A 16324-nucleotide genomic window follows, 5' to 3' on the forward strand; every position below is an offset into this window, starting at 1 on the left:
CTATTTCTGTTATAAGATAACATAAAAACAAACACTTACCATAGCTAAAATGTAATTGTTAATGTAATACATAAATTAAATTCATTCTTTTAAAAATATTTATTTTTCAAAAAATTAAATATACCTAATCATCGTTTTCAATCCCTGCCTCATTGTATATAATAAAAATAATGAAACCATTATCCGCACCCCAATGGTGCATAGGGCACTGCGTCATATAAACGCAATGTTATCTTGATCGTTTTTACACATGAAGGAAAGGTGATCAGCCCTCCGCTTCAGGAACCAGTCCAGGGTAATATTGTACATAAAACATAGAATTCCTCTTTTCTGTAGAAGTAGGCAGAGAGTATAGAATACCACACCAATCTGTTTTTGCACACAATCTTTGCCTCTTCCACAATCATACATCTTCTCATACATACAAGCCGATTATTCTCCTAACCTGACCACTTTTAAGTATTTGAAATATTTAATCATGCATGCTTTGGTCTTTTTCTGCATCTATTACCAATAATATCGCCTAGTAAATTTGTTAAACTATCCTTTATTCGATTTTTCACAAAATGCTGAACCTTCTTCTAGTCAACGGAGGGTCTGCTGATGACAGTCAACAGTCCATCTTCTCCTGAGGAGTGCAACGTGGTTTCCTCCCAGCAATGAGCAAATGCTGAGAAGTTCCTGATTGGTCCACACTAGATTATTCCTCGTGTTCCCAAAACAGATTCATATAAAAACATTTTGAATTAGCTAGAAGAAACAAAAATCCACTTAATGATCTATAAACCATGTGCAAAATAAGCAAGGTAAATAATAAATGCAGTTCCCATCTAAAAAAAATATCCTTTCTTTACTCATTCGATTCACAGAAATAGATTTAATCATAAAACATTGCCTACTATATAAATTATGCAACAGAATTCGAAGAGGTTACATTAATGGGCATGTGCAACCATTAATATTGTGGAATGTACAAATATTGATAAATAAAAATAAAGTCATGGAGGTTATGCGAGATACTCTGCTATTAGGCGGGTAATAAAAATGCAGCTATCCACGATATTACGAAATAAGCCAGTTATGGTACAGAAATTCTCGCTGCGTCTATGAGAACTCCAAGGCTATAAATTATAATTCATCAGATAGTGGTACAACCGATCAATGACCTGAGGAATATTTCATTAATCTGAATCTAAAAAACAAGTGCATGAAATATTGGCAGCATCCTAATAGGGTATTATCACTGGGCAGGAATATCCAATTTAACATACTCATATTATTTTTTGACATCTAATCAAAGATGAAGAAGAATATGGAAGTGTGGGCATTTACGGGGCTGACGACCGTCATAGGCTGGTTTTAGTGATCACTTTACACACGTGTAACATTCACCAATTCTACCCATTATTGACAATCACACTTCTCAAATTCTTAGAAGTTCTATATATATATGAACCAATTTATGTATTAATTTTAAATCAAACACAGATTTTTTGAGTCTACTCAGTTGTTACTAGTTGTTGACACTTAGTAGACTCAAAAAATCTGTGTTTGATTTAAAATGAATGCATAAATTAAAATGGAGTTCTACAAATTGAATGCCAAATCAATAAATATGAGAACCAATTTAGAATCTTGTTCTTGAATCACTAGAACTTCACCAGAGACATCTATTGGTGAGATGTAAAGAAGTTTTTTACTAAGCAGCAACTCTTATATTAGTATGTGAGGTCCGAATCCTGTATTATAATCACATACATGAGAAACGCCAGATAATATCATTTTAATTTTTTTAAATTTTAATTTATCATTTGACCAATTAATTTATTTACAACATTTTGAGTGTGTCCAAATACTTGTTCACAGATATGGATTATCTCCAATTATAGGAGTTATTTTTCAAATTATTCTTTACATCTTATCAAATCTCATCTCAGCAAAATGTTACCTGTAATATATATAATGTATGCATTGCTAGTACTTTGTTAAGTTACAATGATTAAAGAAAACACTTGTTTTTTACCACTTGAGTTTTATTATAGACTACATGTTTCAGAAGTTAAACTTCCATCAAGTGGTAAAAAACAAGTGTTTTCTTTAATCATTGTAACATGTCTTACCACAAAGTTAATGCCGAAACAATAAATAAACGTTAAGTTAAAAGTTAAGTTCTTTCGGGGTCGTTATCATCTAAATATATTTCTCAAATCTATTTCTCAGATACATATAAAAAACAAATAATTAAAGGTTATTCTAAAAGTTGTTGGTAACTTGTAAAATCTTAAGCAATATGAGGAAAATATAGTAATATGCCTGCACCATTTCGCAATATGGAAAAACACTATTGGTCAGAATTATACAGCCAAGTCATTTGGATCTCCGTTCATACGAAATTACAATGTGACCATAAAAAAAAACATTCGTCATAAATTTCGAGAAGTGGATTGTTACAAAGTGAATCATTTATAACATTTTGAGTGTGTCCAAATACTTGTTTACAAATCTGGATTATCTCCAATTACAGGAGTTATTTTTGATATTATTTTTTGACATAGATGTCAAAACATAATATGAAAAATAACTCCTGTAATTGGAGATAATCCAGATTTATGAACAAGTATTTGGACACACTCAAAATGTTGTAAATAAATTAACTTATAAATATAAAAAATTTAAATGATATTTTCTGACGTTTCTCACGTGTGTGATCATAATCCAGGATTCGGGCCTCACATACTACTATAAGAGTTTCTAGTTAATAAAAGCTTTTCTTCATCTCACCAATAGATGTCTCTAGTGAAGTTCTAGTGATTCATGAACAACGTTTCTAAATTGGCTCATATATATAGAAAATCCAAGAATTTGAGTAGTGTGGTTGTCAATAATGGGTAGAATTGGTGAATGTTACACGTGTGTAAAGTGATCACTTAAAACAGCTTATGACGGTCGCCAGCCCCGTAAATGCCCAGACTTCCATATTCTTCTCCATCTTTGATTAGATGTCAAAAAATTATATAAAAGTGTATCATAATACAATATATTAATATTTATAATACATAATTAATAAATTTATTGAAAACTAGTATTTTTTAAAGGCGTTATATTGGGCAAAAAATACATCGTTTTTCTTTGCTGATAATTTTATTACGAACTTTTGAGTATAGTTGTCTAATAAACTTAGTATTATTATAATATTTTCTGATTTTTTTCTTTTGATTTTAAGTTTTATTTTTATTAATACTAAAAAGTTACTAACTATTACGACGCTTCTCCGCAGGGGAAGGCTGAGGGAATAGAACGCCACGCCAATCTGTCTTTGATAACAAACTAAGAGCACCATTCACTGTACCCAGCATTCACTCTACTATATCATTATTAATCCTTTCATCCCTACATACTGGGAAACGTCTGAAAACACGATTAGATTTTTTATTATTTCATTCACAACATTTTGAGTGTGTCCAAATATTTGTTCACAAATCTGGGTTTCTACGCTGAGGAGTTATTTTAACATTTTTGACATCTCAACATAAATGAAGAAGAAAAAGGATGTCTGGATATTAAAGGGCTTACGACCTGTCATAGGCTAGTTAAGTTATCACTTTACAGTGATGTGATCTAATATCAATAATCAAAAATTAAAGTTGTATATTTTTTGATTGAGGAAAAACGTTTTTAAAAATAAAAATTAATTTTAACCAAATCTTTAAGAAAAAACATGGATCTGAATCAAGATTTGTTTTGAGAACATGTTAACATTTGAATGAGAATATAAAATCGTTAATTTAATTGTCAAGTTTGGGAAATAAATTTTAAATTCTCTAGTGAGAAAATCGTGACCTAAATTTTGCAGAATATCAAAAACAATTCTTTAATATACTGTGCATTTTGTAATAAGTGGTCATAAAAATAATGATTTCAATCGAATTTGCATAAAGATAAAATAAAAGTCAAAAGAGTGGGTTTAATTGTTATTTAAGGATATTTCTTTGTATTTGTATTTTCGGGTTCGATTCTCAAGGGGGGAGGGTCAAATAAATATAAGTGATTTTTTCACTCTTATATTATATTTAATATTTCTGTATAAAAAAAATCAGCAAAATCTTAAATTGAAACAAATTTAAATAATTAGTGTCTATCATAAATATGGATTAGTGTCTATCATAAATATTTTTGTCCGCCTCCGTAGTGTAATGGTTAGGTTAGGTTAGGTTAGGTTAGGTTAGGTTAGGATTATTGACTATTCCAAATATTGAACTTTTTCTCTCGTACCAATTTTCTCAAAATAGATTACCTGCATTTAAAATGTCATAAAATGGATTACCTGAATTTAAATTTTATTAAAATGGAGAACCAGCATTTCATTTTTTTAATGGAATCTACCTGTATTTTAATTTTATGAAAATGTGGTCAAATGTATAAATGTATTGGTAGTTATCTAGTTTAATAATCTAAGCCAGGTCAATGTTAAAGAGATTGTATAAAATAGCCTCTTACTTTCGATTATTTTAACATCTGTTAAAATATTAACAGAAGTTACAGAATGGAATGCCATTTCAGCGAATTACGTAGAATCCAGTCAAAACGAAGGTAGGTTAGTGTGTACATATCGCTCACTCCTTTCAAGAACGTCATGAATAAAAAAATCTTGATTTTTCAGGAGAACGTTTTTAAAGTTTAAAAATATGACACAATGTATTAAAAATACATATCAAGCCCCTTACTGGACTTTTTACTGTGCAACAGATCTTTTTAGGTAAAACTTGAAGGTTTTTTCTCCATTTTAAAAAATCTTTAGTTTATTTGAACAAAAAATTAAACAATACCTTTTCTTCAAAATGCAAAAACAACACTTTATGCACTGTAGCGGGTAAATATTAAGTTAAAAATATGCCTTTTTTGCTGGAATATAGTACATTTTCTGGGCATTCTGAAAATATGCACAGCTAAAAATTAACTACTTTTGATTTATGACGTTTTTGAAGGGAGTTAGCGATATAAAGGTAGTAGTGTAATAATGGTCAGCACGCTCGGCTACCGTACTGGAGGTCCCGGGTTCGATTCCCAGGGAGGGTCAAATAAATAAAAGTGATTTTTCACTCTTTTCTCTCTCCCCGGAAGCGGTGGGCTGATCACCTTTCCTTCATGTATTAACGATCAAGATAATACTGCATTTATATGATGCAGTGCCCTATGCACCATTGGGATAAGTCTGGGCATCTACGTGGCTGACGACCGTCATAAGCTGGTTTAAGTGACCACTTTACACACGTGTAACACATTAGACTTCCATATTCTTCTTCATCTTTGATGAGATGTCAAAAATAATATGAAAATAACTCCCGTAATTGGAGATAATCCAGATTTTGTGAACAAGTATTTGGACAGACTCAAAATGTTGAGAATATGGTTTATGGTTGATAATTTTGAAACTTATTCCCAAACATTCATTTTACGATTCATGTTCTATGAAAACGGTATCTATTTGAAGGTCAACCAACATTTGATTTAACCTAGTTTATATGTCATACATTTTTTAGAAAAATTATAAGCATCACATAGTCTTAGTAAGGATTTTTTTCAGATTCATGTCAAATCTTCATCAAGGAAAAATATGGGAAAAAGTCAAGACTTACAACCTGCCATTGGCAGGTTTAAGTGATCAATTCGTATACTGCGTAACAGGAGAAGATAGAAACTTGTTTTTAGAAGAAACTTATTTTTTTAATGCAGGTTTAATTCATCTCAAAACTATTGACGTCAATAATAAAAATTATAATAAAGGGGGTGATGCTTTTGAGTTTAATTTTAATTTGTTTCATTTCCTTTATAATCTGTACTGTGCTTATAAAATAAATACAAGGTAAATTTACAAATAAGAGATTTTTTTTTATTATTTTTTAACATCTCATCAAAGATGAAGAAGAATATGGAAGTCTGGGCATTTACGGGGCTGACGACCGTCATCGGCTGGTTTAAGTGATCACTTTACACACGTGTAACATTCACCAATTCTACCCATTATTGACAACCACACTACTCAAATTCTTGGAAGTTCTATATATATGAACCAATTTAGAAACCTTGTTCTTTAATCACTAGAACTTAGTTAAAAGCTTCTTTACATCTCACCAATAGATGTCTCTTGTGAAGTTCTAGTGATTCAAGAACAAGGTTTCTAAATAGGTTCATATGTATATATTGAACTTTCAAGAATGTAATTAGTGCGGTTGTCAATAATGGGTAGAATTGGTGAATGTTACACGTGTGTTAAGTGATCACTTAAACCAGCCGATGACGGTCGTCAGCTTCGTAAATGCCCAGACTTCCATATTCTTCTTCATCTTTGATGAGATGTTAAAAAATAATATGAAAATAACTCCTGCAATTGGAGATAATCCAGATTTTGTGAACAAGTATTTGGACACACTCAAAATGTTGTAACAGATTTTTTGATTATTTACTATAGTGTTTTCAAAGACATATTGTATGGAAATAAAAAGAGATGATGTTAGGTAATATATGTATAGTAATGGTTATATATGTATATACACTTCTTGTATGTTAAGATATCAATGAAATAATTAAGATCATTATACAGAGGGATTATAACATGTCAAGTATATGTATATATGCATCTAATAATAATATTTTTATCCTGTCAATAAGCAAAAGTATATTCTCTAAAACTAATCACGCCATTTATATCCGGCCGTGTCTTGTATGTTTTGAAATATTTCGTGATTTATTAATAAAATGGTATCTTCTAAGTACAATTCAGTTAATATTGATTGGTCTTACACAACCGTCGTGGAAATAATAAAATAATTGGCTTTAAATGCGTTACGCAATTAAATTATTCGTTACATCGTGATAAGGTCCGTTGGTGAAAAGAAGATGTGCTCGAAAATATAGAAATATTTGCATTTACCTTCAAAATACTCAATTTGACTATCGTTCATCTCCTTGTTACTAAAATTAAAATTAATCTCAGCATGAAATATTTGTCTTCCACCCTTTTAATACTATTCAAAAAGTAGTTCGTGTGGTGGAAATAAATATTGTAGACATGTGAAAGTCAATGAACTGCGACTGTTGTTTTTTTTTTCAAAAACATTTATGAATACATAATCTTTTTATACACAAATTCATATAAAACTGCCCTTATTTTTAAGGCACGTGCAAAAAAAATTATATTGTTTTAAATCTTCTTAAAGATAAAATAATGTCTATCTATTGCTTAGGCCAAATTGTGATATCAGTATTGAAATTAAATGAAATATAAAATAAAACTTTTGAATAAACTAATTTGGAAGGAACACTCCTGTTTGAAGAGGATCTAGGACCAAGATAACGAACGAAATTTATTTAATTAATTGATTTGATTCCTTTATACTTTAATAATTTTTCTAGGGCCGAGATTACCTACGAAAGAAATTTGATTGCTTTAATGTTGATTCCTTTTACCAACGTCAAGACATTTTTTCTTGTGATTTTTATTTATTAAACCACATTTCAAAACTTAAGTCAGAAAGTTTTATTAATATCATCATTTATTTTCTATTTTAACCAGATAGGAGTAAAATAATATACTATAAGAACCAAAAAGGTTTTTTTATATACATAAGTAAAAATGGATAATACACACTTTGATTTGTGAGAAAATAAGTCTTGCAATTTGATGAATAATTATATTTTGAATAACTACTATTTTTTGCGCCTATAAAATCTTTTGTCTTTATTGATTACGTAAAGAGTTCAAGAGAAGTTTTGCTTGAAATATGACCTTCGAATTATGATAGAATTTGCAAATTTTAATGACCCAATAAGATATTCAACCATCCATATAACACTTGTAAAATGCTAAATTAATTTCGCCACGCTCATTGATTTAAAAAAAAAATCCTTCTTATAATTTTTTTATTATATACTTGAGTCCTTTTGATTATTTTTGTTACAAATTTATAGTGTTATTCTTATGTTTTTGACATAAATTTTAAAATAAGATTCTGTAAGAGCGATTTCTGAAATTCGTCGCGGGAGAAATTGGGTGCCTATGAATGTTTAAATATATGTGAATTCACGCAACTAAAATTATGCCAGTTTCACAATTTTTTTAGGTTATGTTAAAATCTTATGGTTTATAATATTTAATATTTTTGCAAGACTTTACGATAAGTTAAAAAATCTTGCACAATTTTTATAAAAATCATAAAATATACACAAATCTGAAAAATATATAAAATTTATCAGATAAAGATTTTTATTGATTTCCTAAACATAGACGAACGAGTTATTGAGTGGAATAAGTGAGTTAAAATAATTACAGTGCTTTCGACCAGTATATTGGCTTGCTTTAGTGATCATTTTATAAAATATGAAACATTTATCATTCTTACTAACTAACTAACCATCACGCCGCTTCCCCGCAGGGGTAGGCAGAGAGAATAGAGCGCCACACCACTCTGTCCTTGCAAACATTCTTTGCCTCTTCCACGTTCATGTATCTCCTCATACATACCCGCCGATTGTTACGACTCCTAACCTGACCACTTTCAAGTATATGGCATACCTGATCGTGTCATGTTTTTCTCGGTCTTCCTCTGCTTCTTTTCCCGCTAACATTCGCCTCATAAATTTGTTTTAGGGTTTTTTCCTCAATCATTCGTTCTACATGTCCAAACCATCTCAACACACCTTTCTTAATTTTATCGATAATGCTTATCTCAGCTTTGCATTCCTTCCTTATTTCACTATTCGTACATCTATCATACATCGTTTTGTCACACATTCTTCTGAGAGATCGTGTTTCGACTGCATTCAGTCTACTTTCATCTTTCTTTCATCATTCTTTCATCATCCTTCATTTATCATTCTACTTATGATTTACAACCATAGTACTTTGATTTCAAAAGTTGTTTGTATTATATTTAAAGATATAAAAATATTTTCCATTAACTTACATAAATTTCAAGGTAGAATTTTCTGTTAACATCTGTACACATTGAAATTTACAGGACTTAAGACCTATCATAGGCTGGTTAAAGTGCTTTTTTTATACACGTGTTACATTCACCATTGGGTTCATTCATCATTCACCCACGATTGACAACTACACCACTCAAATTCATTGATGTTTTATTAAAATTCATTGTCGGGTTGTGGTCCCGTGGTTAGTGTCGCGGACTCTTAACTCAGTTTCTTGGTTCGAACCCACTCTGACACAATTTGATATCTATGGCTCACAGAAATATTGTAGTATGAAATTGAAATATTTGTGTAAATAATAAAAAACACAAATATTTATCTTTTTAAAAAAAGAAAAAATCCTATGATTGACCATTCTTTTTCATATGAGTTCCCAGCAACATCTATGGTTGAGTTGACAAAGTTTTAATTATCAGAAACCTTCATGAGAATAGAAGGAAATAAGATAATAAAATAAACATGATTAAAAGGCTGTTGTAATCGTTTAAATTTTTGCATCAAAATTTTATTTCAGGTTAATTTCTTTATTCTCTTGTCCAATTAATTATTTTAATATTTTTTGAATATTATACATGATATTATTTTGCCATAAGAGTTTATTTTATTTTCTATAATTACGAAATATAACATAAATGTCATAGAACCAAAGGTTTTTATTTTACATAAAAACTGTTAATTTTATGATAATGTTTAACCCATATTTTACATTGTCAAATAAATTATATTTTGCGTCATAGTATTTCATGTTTATGCGAATATAGATAAAGCATCAATTATTTCTTTTATTGATATAATGACATAGATAAAAAAGTTAATTGAGATGAGATGTGAAAGTCTCAAATCAAATGAACAGTCTAAAATAATGTAAAATAAATTCAAGCACCGAGCGCTTTCGCCTAAGAAGGCATCTTCCGAATGGTTACAGGTTGTTGCTTCAATATCATCTATACTTTAACAATAATTACTTTTTGATACAGAGTATCTTAATACATTATACAGTGGATTTTTATCAATGAATAATCCCAAACATATATATTTTCTCACCATACCTCACATACTAATATAAGAGTTTCTGCTCAAAACAGCTTCTTTTCATCTCACCAATAGATGTCTCTAGTGAAGTTCTAGTGATTCAAGAACAATGTTTCAAAATTGGTTCATATATACGAGTAGAACTTCCAAGAATTTGAGTAGTGTGGTTGCCAATAATGGGTAGAATTGGTGAATGTTACACGCGTGTAAAGTCAGCCCCGTAAATGCCCAGACTTCCATATTCTTCTTCATCTTTGATGAGATGTCATAAATATAATATGATATTAATTGTTAATCAGGTGTTGAATTATTGTTAACATTATATATTTACCACAACAGCACAGGGCCGTCACGAGTGTTTTATAACCTACGATTGTTAAACTAACCACGCTCGTTCAAAGCTAAACCTTTCGTAATTCGGTAATTATAATTTATTGTGCGTCCCTCATTTCCAATACCAAATAACGTACCACTTTCGCCGAGACTTGGTAGCTGTTACCGAACCATCATTGACTTATCAACACTTACACGTTTCCATAAAGCGCGTGCATAGTAATAAAATCATCCAGCTAAGGATAGTGAAATATTATAAATCAGAACGATCACTTGGCGAGTTTCAACCTAAGGTGGACTGAACTTATCATTGATTTATGTGCATCAAATTTATTTATTTCAAAATACTGTATCTAGCCACGAATTGAAGTGTGTCAGTCTGGAGGAATTGAAAATAAAAAATATAGAATTATTTATTGATTAAGGATGAACTTTGTGAAATAACATGATGATGTAAGTATAAAAATTTAATATTTGTATATGACAGTTTTTTAATGGTAACACAACTAGTTTTGGGATCTACAGATGTTCTAATCAATAGTTGAATGTGAATATTTGTATGTATTCACCTGCTGATGAAAAGTCTATTATAATATCTAGTAATAATAAATTTGGATAATTTATAAAGCATCATTTTCGTAAATACTACCCCAAGGGCATATATGTATATTTATTTATATAAAAATTTTTTTAAATACATATATATATAAATATATATATAAATATATATATATATATATATATATATATATATATATATATATATATATATATATATATATATATATATATATATATATATATATATATATATATATATATATATATATATATATATATATATATATATATATATATATATATATATATATATATATATATATATATATATATATATATATATATATATATATATATATATATATATATATATATATATTTATATATATATATATATATATATATATATATATATATATATATATATATATATATATATATATATATATATATATATATATATATATATATATATATATATATATATATATATATATATATATATATATATATATATATATATATATATATATTATATATATATATATATATACATATATATATATATATATATATATATATATATATATATATATATATATATATATATATATATATATATATATATATATATATATATATATATATATGTGTGTGAGTGAAAGTTGTCATTTCAAATAGTTGATTTAAAAAAAAGGACTTTTTACAACAACGTTTGTCGTTGATTTAATAGTTTAAAATAAATTTATAAATTGATAACATACGTAAGTAATTCAACGGTTATTTATTTAAAATATCCCAATTAAAACACTGCTTTATTCTCAATAAATTTACCATTCTTAAAAATAAACATATTAACTTTAAATTTAAATTGTTGAATTATTAACGTGTAATTATTTATGTAATAAATTTTAAATGTGATATATTTACACAAAGGCATATTGAAAAAAGTTCAAGTATGTGAGGGCATACAGATTTAACTTAAAGTTTTTAAATAATTGCGTATCAGAGTTTACAAATTCCCTGAATTATCGGTGCGTTGAATTTTATTTCATGGGATTACCAGAATCAAGCGGAATGAGGGATTTCGTCACTAGAAGCTAAGTGTGTGATGTTTACCCCCATCTGTATGCACGGAAGGTTACCTGAATGAAATATTTTTGATACTAACCTAGTGTTAGCTCGACTTGTATAGACGTCGGCCAACGCGCATTCAAACGCCGCATGTATGTCGGACCAGTCACCTGTTTCCTCCGAGGTGACATACTGGACGCATATATGCTAGTAACAACGGCAAGTTAAGTTAACGTAACAAAACATATCATAGAAATAAAATAAAAAAAAGTAAAAAGAAAAACTTTGTGTTTGTGTGAAAAAAAATGGATTACTGAAATTAGTATAAAAATTATTAAAAATACAAAATGTACTAAAATTTATGAAAAGACGGTGTTTAAATATATTGCAATTTTAACTGCAAGGAGTGCTTTATTTTTATGAGCTTAAAGCTGTGTCAAATTGTTAACGGCGTTCATTTTACGGTAAGTGTCACTTTTTTCCTTCTGAACAATATGAGATACAATTGATCTAATTGTTAGTTCGAGCTTTTGTTTTTATTAAAAGTATAGAAATCTCACTAAAAAATTCTATTAATTTAAACCTTTGTTCAAAACTTCTTTATTTTATAAAATGATGTCGTATGGTTTTTTTTTATTTAAAATTTCATATTATGTGTTACTTAATTTTTTTATATATTTTTTTTCTGCGGTTGTTTTAAAAGCAAAAATGTATTGTAACAAGATGTAACTGCCATGTTATTTGTGTGTGTGTGTATAAATAATAAATATTTATATTTAAATACATGTATAAATATAAATATTTATTATTATGTATTATTGAGAATTGTTGTGAAATGTTAATATTGACTATCTTATGTGGATATCTTTAACAGTATTTTTTGTAAAATATATTTAAGCATTGTTAACTTTGTGGTATGGTAATATAACACTCTCTTTATCATTCATCATTTACTTTGTGTTATAGCAGTTTTAGAAAAAAAAACGCTACTTCATGACGGCAGTCAGTTTTCGAATAATTATTCCATCATCAGGTCTACATTTGACCTGAAGATATAATATAAATCGACGGTTTAAGAATCTCAAAAAAAGTGAAAACATATTTTAAAATATAATTTAAGTTTTTATAGATTTAATTGAAGTCATTGCCGAATCGATTATTGGAAAAATGGATCTTTGAGGTAGTTGCCAGTCGCTGTTTAAAATAATCACTTTGTTCTTTACACACTTGTGACATTTAACATTCTATTCTTGATTGAAAACCACGTTATTCAAGCTATGTTGGGTGAAAAGCCTATAAATAAAATACTAAAATTTTTATATTTGTTTTCCAATTCTTTATTTGCCTTAAAATACATATTTTAAGAAAATGAGAAAATTTTGAATTTGTTGGCAAAAATTTAAACGCGCTTAATATAACGTAAAAGTATGCATTAATAATAATAATAATAAAACCCTTATCCACTCCCCAATGGTGCATAGGGCACTGCTTCATATAAACGCAGTGTTATTTTGATCGTTTACACATGAAGTAAAGGTGATCAACCCTCTGCTTCAGGTACCGGGTATATATGTATGTATATATTATGCGCGTATATATCTGAAAATTTAAACAAATTAAACACTTGTATAACACACCACTTAATCTGTTTTGTATCCATTACACATAACTAATTTCGAAAACTAACAGATGTTTTCATCTAGTGGCGAAAAGTAAAACTGTAGACGAAAACATCTGTTGGTTTTCGAAACTAGTCGTGTGTAATGAAATTAAACTTATTAGGTAGTATTATTCAAGTGTTTTAAATATTATTTAAACAAAATCAACATGTCATTCCACAAAGTTAATGCCGAATCGATAAATAATACATGTATATCTGAATCACGTTTAACGTTAAAACTTCTTGCTGTATTTTCAGCCTTGAATAATTTGTAATTTAGCATTATGCAATCGTTTACCTAATTTTTATATAACTATTTTAAGAAAAACTTTAGGTGACATTAATATTTTATAGGACCAGTTCTTGGACAGAATAATGCAGCAGTATTTCCATAATATGAACTGAAAAGTAGGTGATTAAAATAAAATGTTGCGCAAATATGATCGACTATCCTTAGACAAATAGGGTAATCCTCATAAAAGTAATTTTAACGGGTTTACTACTGTGTAACTTAGAGTTGTAATACTGCAAATATTACATAATTCATAGAATATAGTAATAGGTATTATGTATTAAAATATATTACGAGGCGAACTAAATAGTTTATTGAGGTATATTAATATAAGATGAATCACCGTTTTTATACATTCATTTAAAAAAAACCTATGCAATAAATTTATTATTTTGAATATTCCAAGTCACAAAGGTAGAAACCATTTTCAAAAAAAAAAAACAGCTACTCTCCAACTATTTAACGGTGAAATATACTTAGTCTAAATAAAATTTCATCTTCGAGATATCAACATGTCATAACAATACTAAATGATTCCAATAGAACTATTTGGGAACCAGGTACTTAAATAACCTGCCTACAGATATAAAAAAATGAAGGCATGATAATGCTAAAAAATAAATAAATTGAATTAAATACATGTTAATTCAAGATTTTTGTATTACGTTACCAACAAACATACACAAAAATTAATAAGTTTAAGTCCTTCTCCAAGAACAAGAGCTTAATCTCTTAATTGGAGAGAAATGCGTTATAAATTTTAAGATCATAAAAGTAGAAATGTCTAGAAAATTAATTACAATTCAGTGTTTAAAGCAATAACTATAAATAAAATGTAACTTTGTTTTAAAAAGTTACATTTTAATTATAAAATAGAAAATCACAATGTTAGTGCTTCAAATATAAATTATACAATAACAACTATCTCACTAACCATTACACCGCTTCCCCGCAGCGGTAGGCATAGGAAAAACGCATTATCAATCTTTCTTTGAAAACAATCTCCAATTGTTTATTTTTTAATTTTATTTTTAATTTTATTTGGGATTTTTACAGCCAAAACAATATATTATACAACATTAATTAACCAAACTATGCCCAATTAAAAAAATCCTCCGATAATGCTATTCTTATGTTGGTTGGGGTGAGTGTGTGAGTGTGTGTGTGTGTGTGTGTGTTGTGTGTGTGTGTGTGTGTGTGTGTGTGTGTGTGTGTGTGTGTGTGTGTGTGTGTGTGTGTGTGTATGTGTGTGTGTGTGTGTGTGTGTGTGTGTGTGTGTGTGTGTGTGTGTGTGTGTGTGTGTGTGTGTGTGTGTGTGTGTGTGCGTGTCTTTTTCCACATATATAATATGATGTATTACATATATGTAGTATTATTAGATATATTACATATTTGTAAATATATGTAATACATCTCCACATACATACCCGCCGATTATTCCGACTCCTGATCTTGACCACTTTTGGAATACTTGATCATGCCCAGTTTCCTTTGGTCTTCCTCTGCTTCTATTACATTTCATAACTTTCACCTCTTAAATTTGTTTTACTATTAATTATTTTTTTAATAAATAATGTGGATAAAGTAAGTAAAAATAATTTAGAATGTAAGGTTTTCTACAACCACTCGTTGAAATAATGTACTAACATGATTTATTACATGAGCAGTCAATTATTATTAATTTCAATAAATGACACCCTTATTTAAAAAGTTTATAAACATTAAAAAAGTTATCATGGGTAGAATTAGTGAATGCTACACGTGTTTAAAGTGGTTACTTAAACCAGTCGATGACGGTCATAGCCCCGTAAATGCCCTGACTTCCATATTCTTCATCATCTATAATGAGATGTCGAAAAATAATGTAAAAAATAACTCGAGAATAACTAATAAATTATTAGAGATAATCCAAATTTTTGAACAAGTATTTGGACACACTTAAAATGATGTACATTAGTTAAGTATTTAGAATTATGACCAACATTTATATATCTATATATAAAGTGAACTGCAATAAAATAACATTTTGAAATTAATTAAAAAAAACCTTTTAAAATAATCTTTACACTGCTAAAATGTGCATCCAAGAAACATTAATATAACAAATAATTTGCAACAATTGTTTTTTTACTACCCAACGTCCAAGTGACTCTGAAATCTAGCTACGGCTTATGCAATACCGCTTATCATGACCCAACCCAGGCTACAACTTTTTAAGTTTCATAGCCTGTGCCTACTCGTGAGTGGATATACTCTTTATGTTTAAAGTTACTTTAAATTCATGAGTGAAAATTCTAGGCAAATCACTCGCCATCTCGCTCGAAGCATGAGTTTAAACATTTCATTGATTTTAAGTTAGCAGTGAAGTTACTTAGGTATCGAAA

The 16324-nt window shown here is 28.6% G+C and overlaps 1 protein-coding gene across 1 annotated transcript in view; it reads left to right on the forward strand.

Moving 5' to 3' along the window:
- The first annotated feature begins 12123 nt into the window (after positions 1–12123).
- Positions 12124–16324, forward strand: part of LOC148301452 (phospholipase B1, membrane-associated-like) — a 67542-nt gene continuing 63341 nt past the window's right edge. Inside the window, exon 1 of the mRNA XM_088273219.1 lies at positions 12124–12452. The gene's annotated coding sequence lies outside the window, so the exon portion shown is untranslated. The remainder of the gene's footprint in view (positions 12453–16324) is intronic.

This window comes from Brachycentrus maculatus, unplaced genomic scaffold, assembly GCF_059751285.1.
Source record: "Brachycentrus maculatus isolate JH-2025_06_01 unplaced genomic scaffold, ASM5975128v1 h1tg000561l, whole genome shotgun sequence".
In the NCBI taxonomy this organism is placed as follows: domain Eukaryota; kingdom Metazoa; phylum Arthropoda; class Insecta; order Trichoptera; family Brachycentridae; genus Brachycentrus; species Brachycentrus maculatus.